The sequence below is a fragment of the Lissotriton helveticus genome, chromosome 5_1 (assembly GCF_964261635.1).
Source record: "Lissotriton helveticus chromosome 5_1, aLisHel1.1, whole genome shotgun sequence".
NCBI lineage: Eukaryota > Metazoa > Chordata > Amphibia > Caudata > Salamandridae > Lissotriton > Lissotriton helveticus.
Genome location: NC_136065.1, coordinates 1,313,899,537 through 1,313,925,370, shown reverse-complemented (window position 1 = coordinate 1,313,925,370; position 25,834 = coordinate 1,313,899,537). Strand labels below are relative to the sequence as shown.

Below are 25,834 nucleotides of genomic sequence, written 5' to 3'. Positions count from 1 at the left end.
ACTTGGTTGTTACACGGTACGTGTACCTTTTGTTTCCACATCTTCTGTCGTAGGAATGCGCTTTTTCTTTTCAACACCTTGCAAGTTACCTAGTTCCTCCAGTCTGCCAAGTGACACGCTCTCGTTCCTGACTCGTTGGCCACTGACCACTCGCAGCCATTGTTCCGGGTCCCTCACTCCACAGCACCGCCTGAAGCCCCAGGAGCCCGTCTCCCTCCCTCCCTGCCCGGCCTGGTCCTTCATTACCTATTGCCTCTTTCTGTGTTTTGACATAACAAGCTATTTTGAATTAATTGGAATGCTTACAAACGACCTCATGAGGGCAACTGAAATAACACATGAATTTTATTTCGACATAAACTATTTTGAATTAATTTGAGTGCGGACAAACAAACTGTGGGCTGCGGGGATTCTCTGAGTTTCGTTGGTCGCACACTGTGGGTGGGGTCGGAGATGGCGTTATTGGACTGCCTGCTCTGCCTGCTCTGCCTGCATGCAGGGCCTGCCGGTGATGAAACACTGTGTCTGGTGCAGGGCGACTTTCTACTGGTGAGGATAATACACTGCTTATGCGAACGCAACACGCTATCTGGTTGGGCCACCGTCGACGCTCAATGGCCACGCACATGAACAGTGCAAGGCAGGGTCTCATAAAAGTGTGCGTAGAAGATACATTCTCAACTGACATATTTCAGGCACTTTAAGAGTAGGTGCATAGCTGCCAAGTAGTCAGCCTATGTCACAATGCTATATTGTATCCAGTCCTGGTTATTTAACTAACAAAGAGTGCTACGTACTTCTGGTAATTGTAAGTTCATACTCGTAATCTGGAACTACAGGTCCTTGCATGTTATACATGCATCAATCAATCATATGAGGGAGTAGGAAGTTCTGATACATTCAGTTTCCTTAACTTTAATCTCAATTATTCATAGGGGGAAGGATCACTTGTCCTGTACAACCAGGGTATGCAGGAGGTATGTGGGGTGTCTCAGGTAAAAAACCCTCATGCACGTGATGGGGAGATCGTGGTAGCGGTATATGTTGATTCTCCGCTCTTCATTCACGTGTGTGCATAATCATCGGGTCAGTGAGGTTATGCAGCCTCCACCTGGAGGTTCTTACCCATGGTTAAAACAGTAGTGATCAAGTGATGTGGAAAGTGCTCAAATTCGTTAAAATACCCGGACAGCCAGATGCTTTGCTTTATTGGGTCTGGATTCGGGTAGCCCGTCAAAGGGTATTGAATATCGTGCGTTCCGCGAATGTATTAGGGATTCTAACGCACTCAAAGTTAGTGATTAAAAATGGCCGACATGTTTCAGCCCAAATTGCCTAGATAGGCCTTGTGGGCTTTCTTCAGGACCGGGAGTGAAAGGTGACAAAGTGGATGTTTATAACAAAAAGTTGCCTTATTATAAACTTGTGTAGCGAGCGGTGGATTTTGGTGGTGTTTAATTCCCAAACAAATTCCGTGCAGGCATTCTAAACATGCCAGAAGATTACGAATAATACTTTGGACCTGCCTCTCCCTAGTACAAGATTCAGGAGGACAGGACTATTCTGACGTTCCACTTATTCATGGTGCAACGTTTGTCCTGATGATGGTCTTGTTTAACTGCGAAGTGTGAGACCGAAACGTCGACGAATTGACACTGTTCTGCGAACACCATCAGACTATGTATTGTATAAATGTATATAGTTGGTAAATAATGTATATATGGCATAAATTGTATATATTGTCCATATAACTTGCAAAAGTGTCAATCATTAATGCTCAGACGAAGAATTGAAGTAGCAGTTTTTTTGTTTGAGTTGCCATTCATGAATTGTCATGTGGATGTTTACCTATGCTGATTGAATAGGATATATTTGTGTATATATCTTAGGACTGAAGTCAACTAGGTCTCTCCCGAATATACTAAACTTAATTGTGTGTGTGGCAGCTAGCTCAGAGGTCACTAGAAACTTTCTCGAATGAACAAGAAGGGATTAGTTTCTGACAACCGCTTAAAACATGACAACTTTGTTTCCCCCAAGAATAGGAAATCTGGCCCACATGCATAATTGTTACATTTTGCACTTCCTAATTTGCGAAAAATAAGGAATCGCAAATTAAGAAGTGCAAAATGCTATGCATCATTATTTTCGGTATTCATTTGGGATTCGGTAAAAATCGCAATTTTTACCGAATCCCAAATGAATACCGATTTCTTAAGTAAATTTTCGCAATTCCCATTGATTCCTATGGGCCAAAAGGCCCATAGGAGTCAATGCAAATTGCGAGTGGCACTTAGAAAATTTCATGGGTGCAGGGGGGGTCCAAAGGACCCCCCCATGCACCCCTGAAATGTATTTTTCGCATCATGTTTCACACACACATGTCCTAAAGACATGTGTGTGTTAAACATGAATGTTGAAAAAAATACTTTTTCACCATTTTAAACACTTTTTCCAAATTTACCGAGTGGTTCAACCACTCGGTAAATTTGGCACCCTAATTGCGAATTTCCACTTGTCAAAGTAATGATGCATTGCTTTTAAGAAGTCGCACATCTGCGACTTCTTAAAAGCACCCGCAATTTTAGAACTCGCAAAAATATTACGAATTCTAAAATTGCTTCATGCATCCCAAAAAGCACTTTTGCATTCGCAAACGGCCGATTTTAAGGAATTGCACCGTTTGCGACTACAAAAATGCTTGATGCATGTGGGCCCCAATCTCTAGAGTCGCGGAAACAATAGATAGTTATCTCACTCAGTCAATCGTGCATGCTTCGTTTCACCAGAGGTGCAGAGAAATAGAGAGACGGGCGTTTTCAATAAAAAGGGTATTTATTGAACAGTCTTCTTTCTCAAGCATAAGAAATGAACTGCTGCAATCGTAATACTTGCTGTAAAGTACAGAGCATATAATATGAAGAGTATTATAAAATAGTACTGTAAAAGCATGATATGGTTTCTAAGCCATAAAATACCTAAAATGCATAAAATACATACAGTGATAAATAATGACTAAAAGTACTCAACTGGTGCTTCTAAAATAGGCCTACCCCGGTGAACCTAACCTAGGTCTAGCACAAGGGAAGAAGTAAGTAGGGTGTAGCCCAGTTTTAGTATTATTTGCCAAGAATCTATTCCAAGAATTCTCTTAGGGTCTAATCAGCTCCGTACCTTGGTTTAGAATGTAGGAGGTCTTGTATCTCTCTCTCAGGACTCGATTTCCCAGCAACCCGCAAGGGTGGCCTGGAAACACTGGAGCTGGATTTCTAGGCAGGAGAAAGTGCAGCGTCTCTCAGTGCGCGAGCTGCAGGGTCGGCTTCCTTCGGCACTTGCTGCAGCAGGGCGCTTCGGGCAAGTAGATAGTCGAACTGCTCCAAACCACTGTGTGTTTGTTCGGACAAGTGTGGGCATATTTATACCTTGAAGGTGCCGAGTTTGACGTAAGATGGACATAATAACGTCATCAGAGACTTAATTCTCTGAAAACTCCATGATTTCTTGGATAACTTAATATTCATGCAGGGGGAAGTCCCTGACTGCTGAAGGCGGGTTTTTCCAAGAAATCGTTGTAGATTTTCGGAACTGGTGGAAGTAGCCAAGCCGTATTAGAACTACTTGAGCTATGTCTTAATATGGTTATGATTTCTATGCCTATATAAGGATAAGGTATTTTATATCTATATAAGGGCATGAATCGGGAGAATTACACTAGGGTCCTAAAACGCTATACAACAGAAGCAGAGGCAATTCAAGCAGAAGACAACCATAATAAAGACATTTATCTCTTTAAAAAAGTTGGGGGTAGTCTGTTGGCATGCATTTCATTGGCTTGTGTGTTTGTCCTTTGTAAATGCTGTCTTCTGATTCATTATGAGGCTTGTTAGTCTCTCCTTAATACAGCCATGCCGTCATTTGTATCTTCCCATGGTTACTGGCCCCTTTACTTGGTTGTTACACGATACACGTACTTTTTGTTTCCACATCTTCTGTCGTAGGAATGCGCTCTTTCTTTTCAATGTCTTGCTGGTCACCTCGCTCCTCCTGTCCGCCAAGTGGCACACTCTCGTTCTCAACTCGTTGGCTGCCGGCCACTCACAGCCGGTGTCTGGTTCCCTCACTCCAGAGCAGCGCCTGAAGCCCCCGGAGCCTGTCTCCCTCCCTCCCTGCCCGGCCTAGCCCTTCTCTGCCTCTTGCCTCTTTTTGTGTTTCAGTAATATCATAAGGAGCAAAAATATTCTTCTGACAGGAATGAGGCGAAACTTACAAACCGTGGCACCATGCAGCAAACAGCATTTTTGTAGTCAAGCAAGTCTTTGCAAAACAGTTGAATGTGTGCATTTATTTCTGAAGGTACTCTCGCTGTGCAACTGCCTTCCACGAGCGCCGCGCTTTCTCTTTTACCAACACCAAAATCAGCCTTCCTATTGTAGCTTCTCCCACCCCAGCTGCTGGGTTAAGCAGTCTGTGCCATTGTTATTGGCTGGGCTGAGCCTCTCCCGGGATCACCTCTACAGCTGCAGGGGCAACGGTGATCAGCCGCTGCCAGCGTCAGACCTGCCCACCTCTCCTTCAGCAGCTGATCCCCCGCCGTCCACACCGCTCTGCAGCATGGTGGACAGAGAGAGCTGCCTTGGGATAGTAGGTGTTTTTCATGCTTGTGTTTTGGGCAGTTGTAAATAGCATGAACCCGACCCGAAGTTATCAGAGCGCATTCCAGGAGCACTGGGTGCATTGCAAACTGACGTATTCATTTTTAGGCACGGCGAGATTGACTGTTTATCCCAGCTTTCACTGAGCCCTGGTGTGTATCGACTGACAACTGCCTTTCCGCACCATTCTGCAAGATACTGCTGTCACCTGCAATTAAGTTATTCCAACTCCAGCTCGTAGCGCCAAGCACTGCCCGCATCCTGCTTTCAATTCACACTTTGTCCATGTTGCTAGTAGCTCCTCCCTCCTGTCTCATGCTGTCCAGGCTCCTCCTCCCGTTGTCAGTGTGAAGCACGTCCGTGCCTCAAACAAGCTGAACATGAGGCTACATCACGGCATACACTGCTACCAGCTGGGCTTTATGTTAAACCTTGCCTAGTGATTTTCCGGCTGTGGTTCCTTACTCACCCCCACCCCTCCCATTGTTGCCTTTCAATCCAGTGTTGGCCATCTCAACGCGTTCACCGTTCCAGAACACAATAACCCCTCCTCCTATTTAGGCTTGATTCTAAATCTTGTCTTGTGCTTTTTTTCCTATTGTGGTTGCTTATTCACCCCCACCCCTCCCATCGTTGCTTGAACATCCCACCCGCCCCTCCACTCACGTGTGCTTCTTTAACGTAAAACTTGAGCATTCTCTTGCATATAAGACTGTCTGTGGGGCATTCTGTTTTCCTTCATGCAAGCCGTGAGGGCAACGGCTGAGACCTAGCGCCGCAGACGCCGTGAGGGGAACGGCACTTGGCGGACTACAACTCCCGGCAGGCCCTGGGGCGGCGGCGGACGTTCCTCACGCCAGCAGCGCGCCCGGAGGCGCTACAAGAAGTCGGAGCGCCTAGAGCTCCTGGGGCATTCTGTTTTCCTTCGTGCAAGCCGTGAGGGCAACGGCTGAGACCTAGCGCCGCAGACGCCGTGAGGGGAACGGCACTTGGCGGACTACAACTCCCGGCAGGCCCTGGGGCGGCGGCGGACGTTCCTCACGCCAGCAGGGCACCCGGAGGCGCTACAAGAAGTCGGAGCGCCTAGAGCTCCTGGGGCATTCTGTTTTCCTTTGTGCAAGCCGTGAGGGCAACGGCTGAGACCTAGCGCCGCAGACGCCGTGAGGGGAACGGCACTTGGCAGACTACAACTCCCGGCAGGCCCTGGGGCGGCGGCGGACGTTCCTCACGCCAGCAGCGCGCCCGGAGGCGCTACAAGAAGTCGGAGCGCCTAGAGCTCCTGGAGCATTCTGTTTTCCTTCGTGCAAGCCGTGAAGGCAACGGCTGAGACCTAGCGCCGCAGACGCCGTGAGGGGAACGGCACTTGGCGGACTACAACTCCCGGCAGGCCCTGGGGCGGTGGCGGACGTTCCTCACGCCAGCAGCGCGCCCGGAGGCGCTACAAGAAGTCGGAGCGCCTAGAGCTCATGGGCATTCTGCTTTCCTTCGTACAAGCCGTGAGGGCAACGGCTGAGACCTAGCGCCGCAGACGCCGTGAGGGAAATGGCGCTTGGCGGACTACAACTCCCGGCAGGCCCTGGGGCGGCGGCGGACGTTCCTCACGCCAGCAGCGCGCCCGGAGGCGCTACAAGAAGTCGGAACGCCTCTCGCATCGCGAGTTGCGCGTGGGAGCATCGCGGAAGAAGCCCGGGACAAGGGCGGGACAGTCTGTGACAGTCCGGGACAGATAGAGGCAGGGCAGGGCCATGGTCCTTGGCTCTGGAACAAGCTGAGGTACCCTTAAACTAACTTGTTCTTGTTCTGCTACCGGTACTCGAGCCTGTATTTGTCATTTCCCTGCTGTTTTTAGCCGGTTTGTTCCCTGGACTGTATTTGAACTGATTTATTTTTTTTCATTTTCATTTTAACTGTGTGTTGGATCTTATACCTGTTCCTGATTAAGGCTTTCGGAATTGTAATATTCTTTGTGTAGTATTTTGAGAGTGTTAATTATGTCTAAATGTAACAGTGTAAACACTCGCCCCGCCCTAGCTACCCTTGACAATTATCTTGTTACGGTCGTAGATAAAATTAATAAAGATCGCCGACTTTCATTGGGGCGGGGGAGCCCCTCTGTTACCCTTTCTGACCCACCCCAGTCACCCATATCCTTGTCTACTTCTTTAATTGAAGTAAGCTCTAATCTGGAGATCCCTGTGGCTACCCCTATGGAACTTGAGCCTAATGTGGCTATGCCCGAGTCTCCTCTTGATATAACAGCTTCTGACTCTCCGGCTCCAAGAGCCCAGAGGGTATTAAGTTCTGGGAGGAATATCGGCAGGATAAATACACAAAAACGGGGGGAAGCACAGTAAGAAAAGACCAGAGCCATTATCTAACAGCGCTTCAAGCGATTTAGAAGCTGTTGTTAACAATCCCCAGGTTAAACTGGTCCCGGAACAGTTAGAGCTCTTGATCAGCATTATCGACGCAAAGATGGATAACATTTTGAAACCGTTAATGGATAAACTTGATGCAGTCTCGGGGGAGGTAACAAGGTTGGGAGGCCTTCTTCTGAGTTTACACGCAGGGTCTAATGTTATCTCAGAAACCAGTACTAGGGATAACGGTCCTGTGATAGAGATACCAGTGATTCTTAATGAGGGACCTTGTCCTGTTAACATAGCTATATCTAACCCTGTGCCAACGGCGTGTCCAAAGACCCCTATTGCAACAGTTTCTGCGGATAAGCCAGGGCCAGTAAAAGAGAAGTCAAGGCGACACGGCTATCCGCAACCCGACTTACCACCTGACTGTGCCCCCTATGTGGTAGTCTTGACCAATGTTCCACCAGTTAGGGAGTCAGGATTATTTGGCAATTCGGAAACCCAAGAATCCCTGAAGAATAAAACCGTGGGTTGGCTCAACCGAGAGTGTGGTTTCCCTGTAGCTTTGTCTGACCAGATCTTAACTACTACAAGAACCAACTGGATAGGGAAATCACACAAAAATATTAGTGGCGATTGTGTAATAGTTAATTTTAAAAATCCCCACCTAGCCACTACCTCTCTGATTAGAGCTACCTCCCGCCCACCAAATGATCAGGGGATAACATTAAGGCCTTTGGGGTTTTTCTATAGACATTTATTTGCTCAGCCAATTAACGATTTTGGGGGAAGAAGAGGTAGTGCCTCCAGTATGTCTAGGGGTTTTGAGTTGGCAACATCGAACCGCTACCAACCACTGAGTGATTTAAACTCCAATGATTGACTGAATTTTGACCAGCCTCCTTCTCAACCTGTAGTAAATAGTGTATCCCATGGTGGAGAATTAGTAGTTGTGGGAAATGATTTGGGGTCTACTACTATTATAGGTAAGCAAAATGTTAATCGCATGATTCACATTGCCTTGGATGATTCTGATGGGCATATCGAGGGTTTACCTACAGTAGATAGGTTAAGTTCAACTTATATAGATCCCAATGGTGTGCAGGACAATCATTGTATTAATCCAACTATTATTACTGTAGATACTATGCATACACGTACCGGGCTTTCAAGCTGTTTTATCGCCAGTTGGAATGTTGCGGGTCTAAAGTCTAAGGAGGATTGTCAGGGGTGGATGGAATTTGTTGACCTCTTTGATATTATTTGCCTCCAGGAAACCTGGTGTAAAAACTTTTCCGGTTATAATGGTTTTGTGTCTTACCAGCTGCCTGCTACGGCGTCAACCTCTGGTAGAGCCAAGGGCGGGCTTTTGATATTGATTTCTGTCAAAATACCTATAATCGTTAAAAAATATGTTATCACGGGGGCTCACTCTCAAATTTTATGGTTGTCACAGGAGGAGGGAAGAAACATTCTTCTAATTAATTTTTATAATAACATTTTTGATTGTACCAGGCATCTTGTGGTTAATGCACTAGAGAGTGCTCTGGTTGACATTATAGATGGATCAAATGTTACTTTTGAATTTATTTTGGTAGGGGATTTTAACATTGCAGTTTGCCCCCTTTCCCTCCATGGTATATGTGGGGTTACTAACCGTGTTGGGGATGCAGATCTCCACTTTCCCCATAACTTGTACGGTGAATCCTTGAATAATTTGTTGGCAGTACTTGATATGGAAATATTGGAGAACATGAGGAATGATTTAGATGAATGTATCTCCACTTTTGTAGGTAGGGGGGCAAATACTGTCATTGATTTTATATGTATGTCTTCTAACCTTGTCCCTTGGAGTCTGGCCCCTAAGGTCGTGGATATAATGCTTAGCGACCATAACTGTTTAACCATTGAGGCCACACTCTGGAAAGAAAAACCTGTACCTGATTTAGGTGTTATCGTTAACATTGAACCCCATACACATAATGGTACCAGGTTAAGATGGAAGGGGGATAAGGCTGAAATCACGTCAGATTTTATTATAAGTAGTTGCCTTTCAGAAATCACTGTGATCCTTGAGCAAGTTAATGTCACTGTTGAACTGATCGGATATTTTATTAAAATGAATACCATCATTGACAATAAGTTTACTAAAAAAGCTGGCCCTAAGCCCGACCAATCAAGGGGATGGTTTGACCATGCTTGCACTATTGCATTAAAAGAGCTTAAAGGGGCTCTGGCAGTCAACCCCAGAGATAGGAATCAGGTGTCCCAGCTTAGAATTAACTACAAGATAATTTTAAAGCGAAGAAAGAAAGAGCTTCAGCTAGAGGCATGGGATATATTGAATGAGGCGGCAGAGTTAAAAAATTGCACACTATTTTGGACCACTGTTAATTGCCCGTTTCTCAAAGATGAGAAGGTTCCAGAATTAACTTCCATGATCAGTATGAAATCATGGATTGCCCATTTCTCTATTATCTTTGATTCAGATAAAGCCTTGGGTAATTGTATGGATGGGTGGCCCATTGTCCCTCTGGACATTACTATTATAGAGGTACTGGAAAGCATTAGAGCTAGTAAAGGGGGAAAGGCTCAGGGACCTGATGGGGTCCCCATTGATGTCTATAAAACAGCCCCGGTTGTATGGGGCCCACTGCTGGTTAAAGTTTTCAATGCAGCAGTATGTTATGGGATACCCGCGACCTGGGAGGAATCAATTATTATCCCCATATATAAGAAAGGTGACGGGGGGACGCGAACATTTATCGTCCAATCTCTTTGTTGGACTCCTCGGTGAAAATTATGAGCCGGGTACTTCTAGTTAGATTGGAAGAATGGGCTGAAACTAACGGGATCTTAGCTAACTGCCAGTTCGGGTTTAGGAAAGGACGTGGAACAATTGAGCAGTGCTTAAATCTCGAACTCCTGATCGGAAAATATACCCAGGCAAAGAAGGGCTCTATTTATCTCTGTTTCGCAGATTTGAGTCGCGCCTTTGACATGGTGGACCACGCTATTCTCTGGAGAAAACTGATCGAAAGGGGGCACCTGAGGGTATCATTTTCTTTTTGGCCCGTCTTTATGCCAAACTACGTACCAGCGTTAGATATGGCAGAAACGGGGAGTGTTCGACCAAATTTAATATCGAGAGGGGTATAAGGCAGGGGTGTGTTTTAGCCCCCTTGCTTTTTACACTCTTCATAAATGAAGTAGACTCGGTTTTACAGACAGTAGCGGCAGATGTCCCGAGAGTTAATGATTTTAATGTTCCTGTATTACTCTATGCGGACGATGCCGTGCTGCTGGCAAGGACTCCAATTGGCCTTCAACGTTTGATGGACAGGTTTACGCAATTTATTAAGGATAGAAAACTTGTGATTAATAAAAGCAAAACCTATATCACGGAGTGTGGGCCTGGTCCAAGTAAGCCTCAGTCTTATCATATAGAAGGTCAAAGGGTCAAAAAAGTTGATAACTTTTGTTATCTCGGGATTACTTTTTCTAAGAATTGCAGTTGGACCAGCGAGCATAAGAACGTTAAGATGAAGATGCTAAGGAGTGCCAATGGGGTGTTCACTTTTGCCACTAAAATAGGGAACAAACGGATTAAAGACATGCTTAAGATCTTTCAGTCCAGATGTCTTGCGGTTGCCCTTTATGGGGCCGGGGTTTGGGGTCAGGCCCCTGCTGGGAACCTTCAGGTGGAGGAGAACGCTTTCTTAAAAAGATTATTGTGTCTGCCTAAATCTACTTCTAATGATTTAGTTCATAGAGAACTCGGAATCCAATACTTAAGTGATTTAATTCTTCTGAGACCTCTATTGTTGTGGCGCTCCATATGGCGGAAAGAGGAGACATCTCTAACTAGAGATATTATTAATGACTGTCTCACTATGGATCACCATTCAAAGATTCCCTGGATCAAATATATTATTGACAACTTCCAGGAATCCTACGGTCTTAATATTCTTACTGACCGATATGGCGCTGTAGACTTTTCTAAGTCTGATATGAAGAATATTTTTTTGAATAGTAAGTCAGTGAGGAGGACCTGCAAGGAAGGCAAGTTATCTACCTGTTTCTTCTACAATAGTATGAATGAAATTGGGGGCTATCAACAATATCTGACCCAAGTGACCAGAGCTTCCCATCTGTTTGTTTTAACTAGGTTAAGGATGGGGATTGTGCATAATTTAGTTGCTTTCCCTCCCGTGAACAAGCACCTCGTTGGCCTCTGTTTGTGTGACAATATCTCTGCACAAAGCACTATGCACTTTCTTCTGCTATGTCAATTGTATGGGAACTATCGTAAAACCCTTTTAAAACCGATCTTCGTCAAGTTTGGTGTAAGGACAGTCCATGATTCTATGAAATTGCTTTTTAACCTGCACCATGCTGATGTTTGTTTTTTTACTGCTACCTTTTTGCTTATGCAATTGGCATTAGGAAAAGTATGAGTTTTTAAATATTTATTCTCTCCCCGCCTGTATACTATGTTCTATTTTTAACAATCACTGTTAAATGTTTTTGTAAATGGTACTGTAACTGTGACCTGTTTTTACCATTATGTGTGCTTTTATGGATATTCTTTTATGATCCGAATAAAGCCTTCGGAAATTAAATGAAATGAATGACTGTCTGTGGCCAGTCGTATAATTATGCATTTTCATGGCTCCTGCCGGGACCCGGCCCTGAGTGAGCGAAGGGTCATTGGGATGTGTTTCAGGGTGCAGTACTTTGTGTGGCCAAAAGATGTCCCAAGGGACACCTAATAACAGCCTTCTTTGTCCATTTTCTTTCATTGCTTATGCTACTGCTGGTAGTGCAAGAGTTCCTTATGTCCGGCACAGTAGAGCAATGTTGCTATACCCACAATAATGTGCTGCAGAGCTAAATACTTATAAGATCCCAAAGGTGAGACCGACTACATTGCAAATGCTTGTTTATAATGTCCCTGGTTATAGTTACAAGGCACCCTACCCCTGGGGCACCTTGAGGAGATCTTAGGGGTGACTTATATGTACAATTAAGGTAGTTTAAGCCTTTGGAAGTACCTTTAATTCCAAAGTTGAATTTGCATATAATTTTAAAAGCAGCCTGCAAAGCAAGACTGACTTTTAAAATGACAGCAGATAACACAGCTGTGCACAATTAAGTGCATAAAATCTGCTATACCTCTAAAACGATGTGCCCTACCATACACTAGGAACTTACAGGTATGTTGTCAGTATTAATTTTTAAATTTTTAAAGTGTATTTGTGTGACTGAGACCTGTGCACTGCTTAAAAAACTCGTGGCACTACCTGGCTGGAGCCGTGAGAAGTTACTTATTTTTAACAATTTACGAGTCGTTTTTAAAGTGTATTTGTGTGACTGAGACCTGTGCACTGCTTAAAAAATACTCGTGGCACTACCTGGCTGGAGCTTAGCGCTTGTCAGCTGCTGCGTCGCTCACAGGTAGCGTCTTGCCGCCATTCCCTTGGTCGAGGGTCCCGCCAGGCACGCCCACCGCGGCTGGCCACGCCCCCTCCCTTTCAGCTTTAGTATAAATTAAGCTCCAAAGCGCCAGCGCTTCATTATACTGTGTGAATACTCCTGAGGCGGAAGCCGGGAGAAGTTACTTATTTTTTAACAATTTACGAGTCGTTTTTAAAGTGTATTTGTGTGACTGAGACCTGTGCACTGCTTAAAAAACTCGTGGCACTACCTGGCTGGAGCCGTGAGAAGTCACTTATTTTTAACAATTTACGAGTCGTTTTTAAAGTGTATTTGTGTGACTGAGACCTGTGCACTGCTTAAAAAATACTCGTGGCACTACCTGGCTGGAGCTTAGCGCTTGTCAGCTGCTGCGTCGCTCACAGGTAGCGTCTTGCCGCCATTCCCTTGGTCGAGGGTCCCGCCAGGCACGCCCACCGCGGCTGGCCACGCCCCCCTTTTTATGCTCTGACGCAACTACAAATCATGAGCTCCTGCAGGAAGCGCAGCGGACGAGCGCAGCGGACGAGCGCAGCGGGCGCGACGATTGCGCGCCGAAGGCGCGCATAAGGCAAGCTCGTCTGCGCTCGTCCGCGCCTCGGCAGCGCCCGGTGCGCCACCCGTGGCCCCGACTCCCCCGTCCACCACTAGCTCTTCGCTCCTGACGCGTGAGGCTCTACTCCGCCTCAGAGACTTCGCTCATGAAGGTCAACTGTCCTTCCAGGACTCCGCCTATCCTCTGCACGATTTTGCACGCAAAGGCTTATTTACAGGAGGCCTGCTGAATGTCAGGTCCCTGCCCAAACACGCTCACGAAATCGCCCAGCTCATAGATAACCACCATCTAGATGCTCTTTTCCTGACGGAAACATGGACCCACTCTGACTGTAATATCGTACTGGATTGGGCCTGCCCACAAGACTTTAAAATCCTGCATCTTCCTCGACCTAAGGGTCGGGGCGGTGGTGTCGGTTTAATCTATCAAGCTTCTTGGTCAGTAAAGACCATTGTTATGGACCCAGTGGTCGGGACCGAAATACTTGGCCTCTCTATCGACTGCCATCTTGGAACGACCTTTACGGCGGTGATTTGCTACCGCCCGCCGGGAGCTTTCAATTCCACTCAGCAGCAGTCGCTCCTCACCACCCTTACCAATATGGCTACCTCTCATAACAACCTGATTGTCTTGGGCGATTTCAACCTTTGGCCCAACGGCAGCTTAGATTCTGCCCTCAACAATCTCCTACTTTCCTGTGAAGGAATGGGACTCGCCCAGCTAGTGAACAAACCCACACACGCAGCGGGGCATCAGCTCGATTTAATCTTTGCCTCCCCCCAGTTAGCACTTCTGAGCGACATTTTGCCAATGTGCTGGACCGACCATGCACTCATCAAATTTTACATAGCAGGCAGCAGGTCTTGCAGACCGGCACCCCGCCACGGCCCTGTACCCCCGTACAGAGACTGGAAGGCTCTGGACAAACTTAGACTGATCGGCCCAGTATTTGAAGTGGAAGACAGTTTTTCCACTACTCAACCAGTAGAGGCTAACTATCAATCCCTCTGCACAAGGATTTCCGATATTTCGGAACACCTCGTCCCTCAAAAAAAGGGTAAACCACAGAGACGAGTAGCGGCCCCATGGTTCGACGACTCTTTAAGAGCTCTCAAACTAGCATGCAGACAAGCAGAGAGAAAATGGAGGCAGGGTTATTCTGAAACCCACAAAACTCTCTGGAAAGTAAATCTCCGGGAGTACAAAACTGCCATTGCCCAAAACAAGGCTAAACACTACTGCTCCATTATCACCAATGCCACCAACAGCTCAAAAAGTATCTTTCAGATACTCAAAAACTTAACTAATCCTGTGTGTGTCATCTCTACACAACCTCCCACCCAAGCCCTCTGCGACAATCTGGCAGTGTTTTTCATTAACAAAATAAACACCATTATTCATAACCTGAAAACACCTCCCTCTTCGGGAACTTCCAACACGCAGGGACTGGTCACCAGCTCTCAAAACTTGTCGTCTTCGGGCTTGGTCCTTTTGTCTAGACTACGGGAATTTCCCCCAATCCCGGCCTCCGAGTTTGACAGACTGGCGCTCGGTATCACCTCGGGTTCTCCACTCGATCCCCTGCCTCCAAAAGTTTGGAAAAATTTTGGAAATGAACTTTTTGGCACCATGCGCCTTATATGCAACCAGTCTTTGCACAGTGGCTTTGTTCCAACACCGTGGAAGCAGGCTCTAATCACTCCTCTCTTGAAGAAACCCTCCCTAAGCCCAGACTGCCTTTCAAACTACCGACCCATCTCCCTGCTGCCTTTCCCAGCGAAGGTCGCCGAACGATGGGTCAGTTCGTGCCTGTCCGCCCACCTAGAACAGAACACACTTCTTGACGACCACCAGTTCGGGTTCCGTCCTGCCCACGGCACCGAAACAGCAGTCTTGACAGCTATGGAGGATCTTCGCATGCGTGCAGACAGGGGCCAGCCAGTGGCGCTGATACTGCTGGACCTGTCTGCCACATTCGATACGGTTAACCACGGCACGCTGCTGCAGAGACTTGGTGAAGTGGGAGTGGAGGGCACTGCATTGCTCTGGCTTCACTCCTACCTTCGGGACAGAAGACAGGCTGTCTCCCTTCCCCCATTCCAATCTACCTTTGCACCAGTACCCCAGGGAGTACCTCAGGGCTCCTCCATCAGCCCCATCCTTTTCAATGTGTACCTCATCCCGCTAGTCAAGCTAATCAAATCCTTTGGGATCAAAACAATAAATTACGCTGATGATACGCAGCTCATCCTCTCCTGGGAAGGTGAGGATGCCATCCCTTTGTCCACCTTCCATGACTGCCTAAGAGAGACGGCTGGATGGCTACACAGAAACTCCCTCCAGTTCAATTCCTCTAAAACGGAGGTCCTGTTCTGTTCAGGCACCAAGATACCCCGCCAGTTTCCGAATGAATTCTGGCCCCCAGAGATCAGAGACAAACCTCTGCCGGTTGCCTCGGTACGCAACCTGGGAGCCATGCTTGACAATAAATTAAGTTTGGAAACACAGGTGACGAAAATCGTGGGGACCTGCACAGCCCTGCTCCGCTCATTCCGAAAAATCATGCCACTTCTCCCGGCACAAGCTCGGGCGTCAATAGTCAGGGGTACGATACTTAGTCGCCTCGACTATTGTAACGCCCTGCTCCTGGAGTCTCCAGTCACATTGATGGATCGACTACAGCGAATTCAATCTGCCGCCGCCAAGCTTGCTCTTGGCTGGACGAGGAGGGCTTCGGCCACAGCAGCTCTGGCTGAGCTACATTGGCTTCCCTTAAAACAACGTGTGGCCTTCAAGTCCCTCTGCATTGTCTTTAAGGCTCTGCATGGACTTGGACCCAAACCTCTGCAAGCCCTGTTTCGGTGGTACACTCCTGCCAGAGATTTACGCTCATCCTCGGCCTGTCTGGTAAAGGTACCCAGATTCAATAAAACCAGAACAGGGGGCAGATCCTTCAGGGTTGCAGCGGCCAAGCTGTGGAACAGCCTGCCCACCGACATACGTCAGATTTCTCAGCTTCTGCCATTCAGGAGACGTATTAAGACCTGGCTCTTCCCCCAATAAATGCCCGTCTGACTGCTTTCCCGGTCAACCGTCAACAGAGTATTCTTCAGCGCCAGGAAGCCTGCAAGGTATCAGTTGCGCTATACAAATATTCAAAATAAAAATAATAAAATAATTGTAATTGCACCTAATTAGCATATACCTTTTGATCAGAGCACTGGCCCTGGGCATGGTTAGCAAAGCCCATGGAACAATCAGAGACAGAAAACCAGCATCTGGTAGTCAAAATGGGGGCAGAAAGTGTGAGGGGGCGCTGCAAAAAAGTGCTGGTTTCTCTGAAGCAGAGAAGGCAACAAAGCACTTTACTCAGAAAACACAAAACAGGTTTTTAGACTAGTCTTCTGCATGCCTTGCGTACTCATAGTGTGGTTGAGCTAAGAGCGGAATCCAGTACAGGTGGTAGGGAGTTGGGAAATTTGGCATCAAATGCAAAATAATTATGAAATAAAAAAAATATGACCAAAAGATATTCAGAAAATAATAAGATTTTATTAGCATTAAATATTTACGGTGCAAACAATAGTTCCCCTCCCAGAGCCGAAAACGAGTTTAACTGTACAATGGGATTTCAGGCATAGGGTGTTGCAGTAAATATTTAACATTTTCTAGGCCAAGAGGGGATGGATAAAGTTTGCATTAGGCAGGGATTAGGTCACTGTGAACGTTTAGCTTAACATTTGGCTGTTCTATCAGGTAAACAATTCTCACTGAGCTACAGCGAAGGGCTTCTGAAATGTTTCTGGTGCAGCGCCCATTTACCAAGATTATGCTGTTCTCTGTTGTATTCTTCTTAGGTCTGACTTGACCGTGGAGCTGTCTACCAGAGCTCATGTCAATACTGCACATAACACAAAACTGTTCTTACACATAGTGAAGAAAATAAAGGCACTTTTCAGTTGTTTTTTTTTGTTGCAGTTTTATATAGGGAGTAGTCTACCCGAATGTATCAGAGCCCTTTACATGAACACCAGTTCTGTTACAGACATTAATTGTTGTTGGGGATGGGGAGATTAAGTGATTTTCCCAGATTCACAGGATGTTGAGAATCCCAGCCACGACTCAAACCCGTTTACCCAGCTTTGAGGTCGACATGTGGTTGGCTAAGTAGTCTGGTTATAGAATCCACTATGCAGGCTACCCCGGCGCGTGGTGCGGAGAAAGCTATGTGAGGTTCTATGTGCACCCTGGGCCAAGCATCCCTCCTTTTGACGCTTAAAGGACCTAAAAAAAAACCTCCTGCTAAGTCATCTGCAGGTCCAGTCCCACTTATGTACGTTATAAAGTGCAGATTGTTCAGTTTACAGAACTTCTGGGCAGGGGCGGATTGGCAGTGCGGGCACTCGAGCATGGGCCGAATGGCCGGTGTCTCAGTGCCCTCTGTGGGCCGGTTTATTTATCCCCTTTTCCAGTCCACATAGAGCACTGACAGGGAGAGCTGGGCGGCCGTTCAGCGATGATGTGCTGTGGCCTCCCCTTGACCCCCTACCCTGCCAAGCAATCTCGCTGATGATGTCTGTGAGACATGTGAGCATCGGGGCCCCATCACAATCTGCAGGGGGGCTCTGCAAATCACACCTTTGTAACCCTTACTTGAGCCTACATCCAGGGACCCCAACATTTCTGTCAGCCGTGAAAAGAAACCAAAGACAGGCGTCCTTAAAGAGACTGTCCCCACACACACCTTGACATCAGCGCACCCTTCTGGAAGCGTCAGCAGTGACTCAGAGTAAGCCCCCCCACACATGAGCCAGCTTCTTGCCAGTCACCTGCGTCTCTCCGTTTGTTTTCAATGGTAGCCTCACTTCATAGCTTTGCAGCAAAGCTCCTTAAGGCTCCATGTGAGCGCTACAAAACAATTAAAAATGCAGAGTTGTGGTTATAAGAGTGAAGTATAGTGGCCTGAAGCCAATTGCAGGGCTTCTATATTCAAGAAGACCCGAGCACATTTATTCTGTTTTCTAATTGGCAACAGGAGATGTAAGCCAGAACTTTTCAAATGTATTGTACTCATGTAAACAGCTTTTTTTTACAGGCAGCTTCTGTGTGCACCTGGCCGATGACCAGTGTGCACACATCAGAGAACTCTTCCATGTGCACATGTGAAGTTTATTGTATGTTCATTTCACCGTATTCTTCTAAGTGCATACAAGTGCTGCATTTTATCTACGTGCGGCAGACGCCTTCTGTGAGTCCCGGACATATGTCAATGTGCAGACTTCACAGATCACTTTATTGTGGACGCCTGGGGCGATTGTGTGCCAGAATCAGCCTCCCTGGGAGCAAGGTGTTGCTCAGGCCTTTGAGCCATTGTCACCTCGGACCCCTGGGGCCCATGCAGCCCAGAAACAGTGTTTGCATTAACACCTCACCCACAGCCCTTCTCATTCAGGGCATAGTGGGTGAGGAAGAATGGGTCTCGCTGTGGGGCAAGCCTGATGTTGGGAACTCCCACCATGGGCCGAGGGTGGGCCGAGCTTCAGGGGGCTCAGCAAAAGTGCTAGGTGGTGCCAGGTGGGCCAGGAAAGGAGGGGGGGCTCCATGTACTTTGTGGGCGGGGGTCCTCTCAAGTTTCGTTACGCCAGCCAGCCCTTGCAATGTTTCCCTCGTGTCGCCCACAACGACTATCTCAGACAGGAGTGAAGCGGGCCACAGGCCGCCCTCCCGCAGGCTACTCCTACCTTCCCGCTCCTTAACAAGAAACGCCCAATTTACCTTCAAAAATTAATGCAATCATAAGAACTCCACACTTTCGTAGATCTGAAAAGGCATTTCTTGTACAAGCCCCACGTTACCTTTGAATAAAGAGTGAAGGACGCTCTGTTGCTCTTGTAGCAGCAGCAACAATCTGGAATAATCTTCCACTAGACCCAAAAGAAATGCCCCCGGGATCGCTTTTGAGAGAGTATCTGAAAATGTGGCTGGTTCGAGGTTATTTAACTCGGTCTCTTCCTTACCTCACCTCCTTTCAGTGCCAGGACACCCTTGTTTTGTACCACTTTGTAAACCTTTATTCATTCATTCATAACCGTCGATGTCACTTCTGACTACAAAAACACAAGAATCCTATGCATTATATGGTAATTTATGTAGTGATTCCATACTTTTAGCGAGGCATTAAGTAGAAGGACATTTGCACTAAACGAAATAGCATTTTACTTTTCTTTTTCAGTACGAAGGAGGTGCAGATTTAATTGCGGGTCACCAGGCTAAAACTCATAGTTGCATATTTTTTTTTTTAAAACGTATGCTAAAACCAAAATGAAAAAGAAAACGAGGAGCTGCGTGCCTCACTGACAAAGTTTGACAAGTTTACAAGTCTTTGGTAAAGACATGTACACTCTGGCAATAGGAATCTGCTTCTCTAAGTACCAGGAGTGACTCTCACTACAGAAAACGTGTATTCTGATGGACGTGCATGTTACAAACATTATTGTATTGGGCTCGGCCTTAGCATTTATGAGAACATATTCAAAGAATCCCAGTAACAATATGTATGCATTAAATAGTTTACTTGTGAGAGAATAGGGAGGATTAAGGGAGGAAATGGCAAAGACAAAAGTAAAGAATAATACCTACAGATGTTTCAACTTTACATTATTGGAACTCATTTAAATATTCAATAAATCCAGTTCATCACATGCAATTTAGATTTGCTTCTTCCAGTTAATCAGGATTGTTATTAGCCACACATCAACGCCTTTGTAATCTACATTCTTAAACCCGGACTAATCTCATTAATCGGACATACATGCTACCAACCGCGCGAATAGACCTGCACAAGTGCAGTTTGCATGCATGGGCACACGAAAGCCAGACCTATTGGCTTTGGCAAAATGTATTTGTTGAGACGAATGTAACAGAAGTTCACTCCAACTTGCAACATTTGCTCTTTAATGCCTTAAACAACTGAATACGGGGTTTGAGGAGCGATGTTATAGTTTTACCACCAAGATGTACATCTCGTACAGTCAGATCTTCACTCCCTTAATCTGGATGGGCTGGGAGACTATCAAACTATGGGTTTATGGCATTCATTGCTGGTGCAAGTGTTTACACTAGTTCCATCAGTCACCTTGCTCCAATGTCACTAGAGAAGTGGGACATGCTTTTCCTGATGGCCAGTCAGACAACAGGCTTGTACTCATAGTTTGAAAAATGGCAGTGCTTTTATAGATTATCTGCAAATTATCATCTAAAACGGTCATCTTCCATTAAAGAGTTCAAAGTCTGCAGGCAATAACTAGCATTCATAAAAGGGACTAAACTAGCTCATAAATTCTGATTTCAATCAAACTTAAACAAGTACTGGCAAAATCAATAGCTCTCATCTGTAAAAGGCTGAGCTGTTGGTTTGACTAATTCTTGTTTTGCATTTGCATTAAAAAATACCAAAGTGAATTAGAGGCCTGCACATACATGCTCATGCCGCACGGGAATACATGCAGATGCACAGGAATCCATCTTGTTTCTGATCTGTATTAGAGAAAAGCCATTCCAAGATGATGCACAGTTAGACGTCCCTGTGAAGCCATTAGAAAATGGCTGCGGGTGCATGTGAGCGCATTGTGATGCACGTGCAACCATGTTGGCATTTTTCTTTTAAAGTTTCCATACAGCCGATGGCCATTTTAGAACAATAAATACAAAGTTTTAAAAAATGTGCAACAGCTCTTCAAAAAGGAGGACTTTGCAGCTCCCAGTCATCATTACAATTTGAGGGAAAAAACTGTAAACGAGGAGTGGAACAGGGATCATCAAGGTGTATCAAAGGAGCACAACATGGTAGTAAACAGGGAGGGACCGAAAGGGAAAGTAGGACAAAATCCGCTCAAGTCAGGCACAGAAAGATTTAAGTCAATCAGTCCTGGAACCTGTGAGACAGAAATGACCCTGGAGGGGACAAACAAAAGAATAGGGAGGGAAGCCATTTAATCAAGAGCAGGGATCAGAGATAGACATTAAAGACACCCAAACATAAGAAGAGGGCTTGCCAAAGCCCACGTTAAGTATATGTTATCTATTGTAAACAGTAGATCTGCAACCAATACCGAGACAAAAACAATCTGGTATTGTCCTGCCACTTGTAACAAAGTAAGCATGGGCAAATGTGCTAGTTAATTGGATTAATAACATGTTTATGTGACTTCTAGGGCGACTGGAATAATGTTTTTACTACACTTATATTTTTAAGCAGACAAAAGTTAATTTTAACCCTTGGTGGAATCATTTTCTACATGTATGTTAACTGACAAGGGCTCCTTATTCACAAAACAGTGTTTTTTAGGTCAGGTCTTCGAAAATATTATTCTTTGGTGGAAATCAAGAGTGTGTTGATATGTACCTACTCACAAGTAACGAACCATCTATCCAAAGCTATGTGATTAACTACAGCATGTGTGTTCAAAAGAAAGACTTCTAGAAGAACAGTCTCGAGTTAAAGCTCCACAGTGAATAAATAATTGTGTGGCAGTCTGCAGATTCGATGTACTGTGCTATATTAAAGCTGCCTCTGGGATTTGGGCTTAAATTACACGGTGGCAGATCGGCCTTTCTCAGATGAGCTAATCTTTGAAAACTTTCCACCATGTGATCCCATCAGACGTACGAGAAAGGGAATTGGAGGAAGGCAGAATACTGAAAGGAGCTGGGCACTGGAGAGTGGGTGATGTGTTTGACCAAGGGACTACATGGGTGCTGTTAGGCAAGACTGTATTTGATGCTGGTATGGAAGAATGTGGGGACTGGACTTAGAGGAGCGGTGGCCACTCAAAATACCCTCTGCCTACAGGAGTCAATTAGTGCTTTTGTGCACTGTTTAGAACTCTGCCTACCCTTCGGCGCAGCACAAGCAGATGCGTGTGCGTGTGCGTGTGAGCCTCTCGTGCCCTGCGAGGCTGTAAATCCCGAATGGATTCAGTCGCAGACGAGCCTGCTCACCAGGGCATCTAGCTTACTCTGGAAATGTTTGCTGCTTGCCACATAATTCCCCACAAGAGACTTTATCTTCATTGTGTGCACATGTAAACAATGTGTAATTGAAACTCTGCTTTCTCATACAAACCACCTTTGTTTGCACAGGTGTAGGGCAAGTGCTATGTATTATCACTCAAAAAAACTCATACCCGCCTTCAATGTAGATTAGCTGAAGCAGACCTAACAGAGGTTAGAAATAAGTTCAAACATTGGCAGTGCCAATTCGTCTGGCTTTGAATTAATGTTATATGGTAATGTGAAGCATTACATGTAAATAGCATGGGAATAGATATGTATTTCTGTGGTAGCAGAGAGCTGTAGAATAATATTGGTGCAGGTTAAAAGGTCTGGTGACAGATACACTGTCAAGCCAGAACTAAAAATCAATGCTGCTGCCAGAGAAAAACAACATCAATTATCTACTAATCTAAGACATTTTCATAGCATTCAGTTGTCATGCATGTGCCCTGAAAGTTTAAGCTTGGGCAGCTGGATAAATAAACAAAATGATCACAGCTGTCTCGACCTGGAGAAAAAGCAGCAACGGCTCCTCCGCTAAGGCGGAGGAGTGTCGCCGCCCCCTGCCCTCAGAGGCAAATGAAAAATAAAGTGATGATCATTTTATTTTTTATCCTGCAGCCGTGTCTTGGAGGGCTGGGCCACAGCATTGCAGCGGGGAAGGAGGAGTGGTGGACACTGCTGTCAGTGCCCATGACGGTTTGGACGCCCTTTTTGGGATGACCAAACTGTCATGCACACTGACATCTCTCCAACCCAGCCGCATCTGGATTGGCCGTAGGGGAGTATGCGAGCTTCAGCCTGTGCCCAGAGGAGCAGAAGAGCGGCAAACAGAAGACTGGCAGATATGTTTTTTATTGTTTATTTAGTTTCAGCCCCCGCGCTGGCCCACCACATTTCTCGGACACCAGCCACTACTACTGAGAAAAGGCTCCTTTTTGTGGATCCACCCAACGGCTGCCCAATCAACACATGTTCTCTTGCCTCCCAACTTGTAAGGGGAGCCACACCCCTCTCTAGAGATGCTCACATAATTGTCTGGTGACAGCTGCGCTGTCTAGCCAGACCATGAAAAACAAAAAAAAAACATTATGACCGGAGTCCATCACCCTTTCTCTTCCAGCCACTTTAAAAGAACTCTCCATACCTTAGTCCTCCAGTGACTTTATATGAGATGAACTAGACTTCAGAATATAGAAAAGGCAGCCTGGCCTGCAATCATGGAGTCCAAGATGCAGCCATAAGACTTGCAACAGCCTTTAGCCTCTGGGCTCACATTACACCCTCTTTGCACTAACTCCAGCTGGCTTCCCGTTATCTGCTGGATTAATTTCAGATACCTGCGCATCCCAGACAAAGCGACCGCACAATGAACCACTCATACTTAACCCACAAGGTAATTGTGCTAGGCAACCACAGGCCAGCCACTGTCAGCGCAACCAGACGCAAAGTAACCCAATAGTGGGGAAGGTACTTGACACGGAGTTGGCACGCATCATGTAACAAACAGCGCTAACTAAAGGCTGTTTGTTTATTATACAGTCACACAACATTTAAGCAGTTTTATTGCAAACAATAGCTGAAATAGGCACACTAAGTAAGCCTATTTTAACGTTACATTTCAGAGTGTTAATTAGGAATGTCCATTTAAATTTCCTTAAATTGAGTTTTTCTTGATGTACAAAGAACATGCAGCCCTATTAGACTCAGCGTTCCGTGGCAACATCGTTTTCTGGGAAAATGTAAACTAAACCGTATTGTCCTAGTCCGGGAAAGATCCTCAGTTACCTCCTCTTTAAATTTCTTTTATTTATTTTCCTAGACTAGCACGGCGACAGACGACAACCTCTTTGTTGAAACGGAGCACATAAAAGTGCGTATTTTGGTTTCTCAACGAACGCCTTGCTAAGCTATACAATTGTATGTATTTGTCCGCAACGACGACAAACTACTTGCATTGCGTCAATAATAGGTATCGTCTCCAAAGAAAAGAATAAGTTTAACTCTACCTTTTTTAGCAGAATTCTCACCGGTGCAGACCTTTTAGAAAAGCACTCTGTCCATGAACTCGAGCTTGTTCTGCCACAGGCGACACCGAACACTTCCGGGTATGTTGAGCCGTGACGCCTTGTTGCCAAACAACTTTGAGGGCTTATAATCGGGCGACATTTGTCCCAACTCAGGAGCTACACTTCGAACTCCTCGACCCATTCCCCATTCCCTTGCTTAGTTTGTGAGAATCTAGTTCATTAAAGTCATCGGAGGCGCACTTAACAAGGAACCGCAGTGACTTTTGTACCTGCAGGCTCGGGTTCTGGGTGCAGTCACAGACACTGACATAACAGGTTCCTGTGTATTCAAAGGCGCAGCATTACCCTCCCTGGAGGGCTGGGCGAGCCATGGAGATATCTCTATGGAAACGACAGAAGTTTCAATGGAGTTTGCCAATTAAGTCAGAGGATACTAACAATAGGTCTGGGTAGGTACACCTGTGGGTAGGGTAATGAAAGGGAATGAACGCTCTCCCACACAGCACAGTAGCTGGCCAGCGTTCATGTTTCTTAAACTCGGATTCATGTTTCCCGACTTTACTCCAAAAGAGATCTTTTCGTGCGAGGCATTATATCCGTATAAAACAACAGGCGCACAGCTGAAAGGAGATGATTGTGCGCGGCAACGAAGTAGCTCTTTCCATACGCACAGCATGCACTCTTTCAAAACGGTAACATTGGCACGAACCCAGTCAGAATATAAAACAGCACCCCAGGGCAGGGTGTGAAATATGCTGCCCCTGACTCTCTTACTGCACTTTGACCTGTCCAGCGTTCGTTAACTATTTTATTTACTGCGGCTGTGTTGGCACCCGTGTAATTCTGTGCTCATTACATGTAAAGAACCGGGGAGGAAATAATACATTCACTTCCTGGTCTTAGCGGCCAGCCCTTTGGGTCTCAAAGTTCGTTCAAAAGAAGCTTAAAGTAAATCTTGGTTCATCGCTTTCCCAGTTCACCTGGGCAAGGCGAAGGCCACATATGACTGTTGTTTTCTAATCCCGTAAATGTGTATAGAATAAGAACTTGCACAACATCTGCAAGTGGAAGAGAAATTCCATAGTAAATATATTAGTTAGACTAGGGGGAACTATATATATATATTTGTGGGCGGCATCACTATTACCCTAGACGAGCATCTGAAAGATGTATATATTTAATTGACAGTGATTAAACATATTTAGAGAACAGCAGTACAATAGTAAGGTGGATTGAATGTATGTTGTATTTTTTTTGTAGCTTTCTTAAAAATAAAAACAGTGTTTTTTTGTGTTTGTGGACACCACAAATTAATTTTTAAACGGTATATTTGTGGTTACAAAAGTTTATTATAAAATAAAACATTACCTCTGTGCCACAAACACATTTATCGAGAAAGTCAAACACACCAGGTTCAAATAATCCAGTTTATCAATTTCATGCATATATAAGTGCTGACAATTCCATCACTCTTTCATTCTGCAAGACAGTCGCATGACTGAAGCACTGGACCTTTCATCTTCAGGGGCTTAATTTAATAGTTCTACAGCTGTAACTGCACAAGTACACTAACAGGCCCAACAACCAAGACAACACGCACCCAATAGGGTAGAAGAAGGCCAAGAATGATCAGGAGGTGTCTCAATCCTTTAAATGTGTCCAGGGAGTATATCCTTAACAACTATCACCTTGACGTGGACA

The 25,834-nt window shown here is 45.7% G+C and overlaps 1 protein-coding gene across 2 annotated transcripts in view; it reads right to left on the bottom strand.

Moving 5' to 3' along the window:
• The window catches only part of LOC144755342 (uncharacterized), a 124,144-nt gene extending 99,658 nt beyond the window's left edge, over positions 1-24,486 (bottom strand). The window contains exon 1 of one of the 2 annotated variants that reach the window (XM_078644150.1): positions 24,113-24,486. The gene's annotated coding sequence lies outside the window, so the exon portion shown is untranslated. The remainder of the gene's footprint in view (positions 1-24,112) is intronic. The other variant, XM_078644151.1, reaches the window with a different exon arrangement.
• Positions 24,487-25,834: the final 1,348 nt, after the last annotated feature.